Raw genomic sequence first — 3,870 nt, forward strand, 5'->3', positions numbered from 1 at the left:
ATGCCTTCTTCACCACCCTATCCACCTGTGACTCCACTTTCAAGGAGCTATGAATCTGTACTCCTAGATCTCTTTGTTCTATAACTCTCCCCAACGCCCTACCATTAACGGAGTAGGTCCTGGCCCGATTTGATCTACCAAAATGCATCACCTCACATTTATCTAAATTAAACTCCATCTGCCATTCATCGGCCCACTGGCCCAATTGATCAAGATCCCGTTGCAATCCCAGATAACCTTCTTCACTGTCCACAATGCCACCAATCTTGGTGTCATCTGCAAACTTACTAACCATGCCTCCTAAATTCTCATCCAAATCATTAATATAAATAACAAATAACAGCGGACCCAGCACCGATCCCTGAGGCACACCGCTGGACACAGGCATCCAGTTTGAAAAACAACCCTCCACAACCACCCTCTGTCTTCTGTCGTCAAGCCAATTTTGTATCCAATTGGCTACCTCACCTTGGATCCCATGAGATTTAACCTTATGTAACAACCTATTCTATAATCACTAGCCCGTGGCACTGGGAGTAATCCAGAGATTACAACCTTTGAGGTCCTGCTCTTTAATCTGCTACCTAGCTCCCTAAATTCTTGATGCAGGACCTCATCTCCCTTCCTACCTATGTCGTTGGTCCCAATGTGGACCACGACCTCTGCCTGCTCACCCTCCCCCTTGAGAATGCCCTGAATCCGCTTAGTGACATCCATGACCCTGGCATTCTATGTCTGTTTAAAAGGGATGTGCTGTCAGTCCCTGATCATTCTGCGTCTGTTTAAAAGGGATGTGCTGTCAGTCCCGGATCATTCCGTGCCTGTTTAAAAGGGATGTGCTATTAGTCCCGGATCATTCTGTGTCTGTTTAATAGGGATGTGCTGAGAGTCCCGGAACATTCTGTCCCTGTTTGAAAGAGATGTGCTGTCGTTCCCGGATCATTCTGTGTCTGTTTAAATGGGATGTGCTGTCAGTTCCGGATCATTCTGTGTCTGTTTAAAAGGGATGTGCTGTCATGCCCGGATCATTATGTGTCTGTATAAAAGGGATGTGCTGTCAGTCCGTACCATTCTGTGTCCGTTTAAAAGGGATGTGCTGTCATTCCCGGATCATTCTGTGTCTTTTAAAAAGGGATGTGCTGTCATTCCTGGATCATTATGTGTCTGTATAAACGGGATGTGCTGTCAGTCCGTACCATTCTGTGTCCGTTTGAAAGGGGTATGCTGTCATTCCCGGATCATACTGTGCCTGTTTAGAAGGGATGTGCTGTCATTCCCGGATCATTCTGTGTCTGTTTAAAAGGGATGCACTGTCAGTCCCGGATCATTCTGTGTCTGTTTAAAAGGGATGTGCTGTCATTCCCGGATCATTCTGCGTCTGTTTAAAATGCATGTACTGACAGTCCCGGATCATTCTGTCCCTGTTTAAAAGAGATGTGCTGTCAGTCCCGGATCATTCTGTGTCTGTTTAAAAGGGATGTGCTGTCAGTCCCGGATCATTCAGTGCCTGTTTAAAAGGGATGTGTTGTCAGTCCCGGATCATTCTGTGTCTGTTTAAAAGGGGTTTGCTCTCAGTCCCGGGTCATTCTGAGTGTTTACCGGTGGAAGAGAGATCAGACTGTGAAATATTAAAGAGCAAGGGGAGCGAGCTGGATCGTCGGGTCTGATTCATAGCTCATGTGCATGCAATACTGGGGTGGAGTTAAGTGTTAAATGTCCTGCTTGTCTACCTGGCACATCCTGTCAGATGAGCTCATGTTTCAAACCATGTCGTGGGGCCAAACACGCAACCTTGTGATCTGAAAGATAGAGAACTGCCAACTGATCCACCGTCACACAGAAGGGAAATTTTCCCAGAATATTTTCAGAGAGTCCCTCCCCGTGCATCGGATTATAAATACAGCCAACTCTCTGAGTCTAGATACAGAACTTGTGAACTCCGGCCGTCTGATCCTGACTCTGAGGAACTCAGCGGAAGATGATCAAAGTCCTGCTCTTGGTATTTGGAGTCCTGGTGCTGACTCACTCCATCAATGTTCAAGGGGGGTTCAGGGAAGATCATGATGGTTCAGGTCTGTACATTTCCCCGATCTGTCAGCACAAAGTGATCAGATAGTTTTGTATTTTTTAATCTATTTTATTCTCTGACTGAAGCTCACGGTTTGATTGGTTAAATGAATATTATTGTAAGAATGATTGAAGAATTTAACCTGAACCAGTTCCACAGGTAAATCCCCCGATTGTTTAGTCGGTACCAGCCGGATCATTGACCTGTTTGGGAGACTCTGTAATTGGCCTCAGTACCCAGGCACTATGGAGGGGGAAACTCACAGTTCTTGCTCCCTGCTACAAAGTGTGAGAGTGTGAACGGGATCAGGAACTCCTTCAGCCCCTTTCCCCCACTCTCAATGCTCAGACCCACAGATGAAGAATGGTGAATTGGGAGCGATACTGGAGGTGTCTGAGGAACCGATCCCCAGACATGAGTCAGTTTTTCACACAATGAGGGGAGGGGATTGGATCAAAAGGGTTTCAAAACTGGTTTCTTTAATCCTAATAATTCTGCAGCCTTCATCGAGATCAGGATATGAGGACACTAAATAAGTGGAGGAGTCAAGCGGTGAAACTATCAATTTTCAGGAGCCGGGTGTCAGTTTACCTCAGTTGGGAGTTGAATGACCAAGTTATGGGTTGATGTCCCACTCCAGTACATACAGCCCAGCACTGGGGGAGTGCTGCACTGTTGGAGGTGCCATCTTTTGAATGAATCTTTAAACGGAGACCTGTTCATGGGGCAAGAAACACTTGGTGGCATTATTTGAAGAGCTGGGAGTTCTGGTGTCTTGGACCAACCTCACTCTCTCAACTAACATAACCAGAAAATCCCCACACTGTCAAATCTCATTTGCTGTTTGTGGGACTTTGCTGTGAGCAATTTGGCGACAAAACAATGTCGGTACTTCAGAAATAATCCTTTGTCTGTGAAACTCTTTGGGCCCTTCTGTTGACGGGAAAGGCTCCATATAAATGTTAGATCTTTCTTTTCTTTGTCTCTAGTCTCAGATCGCGGGAATGCTGGGCTCCATTCTGTGGAAAAGCTATTGGGCTGCCCTGGAGAACAAAGAGTGAGTCTCTACAGGTCGGGGAGGGGTCAGTGTGAGGTTTAATGAAGTACAAATGAGCTGAGGTTCATGTGTGGTCCAGAGTCAGTTGCAGTAACACGGACAGACTCAGCTTCATGTTTTCTCATTGTTCTCCCACCCTCTATGTCCAGAACAGTCAATCAATTAACTCTTCATTTTTGATTTTAGGGCTCATGGATATCTGCAGCTCGCTTGAAGGAATGTGTCATGAGGGCTCCTGTAACACAAACGAGGAGACTGCCGGTATTCTGCCACGATGAGTTCCATTGTTGCAGACCGATTCTCACCAGCCCGAGCTCCCCAAGTTCTCACTGAATTAAACCTTCGTTCACGGGGAGCAGGATTTGTTTGATTGTGTCGGTCCCATATCCCCCTGACCCTGTATTACTGCTGTCTGAATAATGGGCTGTACTGAGAAATAAAACTCACTGCATTGATCACAACTTCATATCCGTGTCTTGTTTCTCTTTAGGATCATTGTGTCCGAGGATGGGTTGTTCAGGGGTCTTATGAGGCTGTGGGAAGATGTGGGAATCGTAGGTAATGGGAAGAGGAAACCGCAGCAGGGAATCTCTGAAAATGCTCAATAACTCATTCAGAAAGTTACTGAGATAAGACAGGTGTCCCAGAGTGTCAGCACTCTGACCGTTCAAGGTTCAAGATATCTCACTTGAACGGGTTTGTTCAGACAGAATTGGAAGGAGACACACATTGCTTGATTGCTTGA

General features: G+C 46.1%; 1 long non-coding RNA gene across 1 annotated transcript; it reads left to right on the forward strand.

Annotated features, from left to right (window-relative positions):
* The first annotated feature begins 1,816 nt into the window (after positions 1 to 1,816).
* LOC137308290 (uncharacterized) lies at positions 1,817 to 3,586 on the forward strand. Its single transcript, XR_010959481.1, has 2 exons — positions 1,817 to 2,072; positions 3,312 to 3,586. It is a non-coding gene; the product is annotated as an uncharacterized lncRNA (long non-coding RNA).
* The last annotated feature ends 284 nt before the right edge of the window (positions 3,587 to 3,870 follow it).

Source organism: Heptranchias perlo, unplaced genomic scaffold, assembly GCF_035084215.1.
Source record: "Heptranchias perlo isolate sHepPer1 unplaced genomic scaffold, sHepPer1.hap1 HAP1_SCAFFOLD_127, whole genome shotgun sequence".
In the NCBI taxonomy this organism is placed as follows: Eukaryota; Metazoa; Chordata; class Chondrichthyes; order Hexanchiformes; family Hexanchidae; genus Heptranchias; species Heptranchias perlo.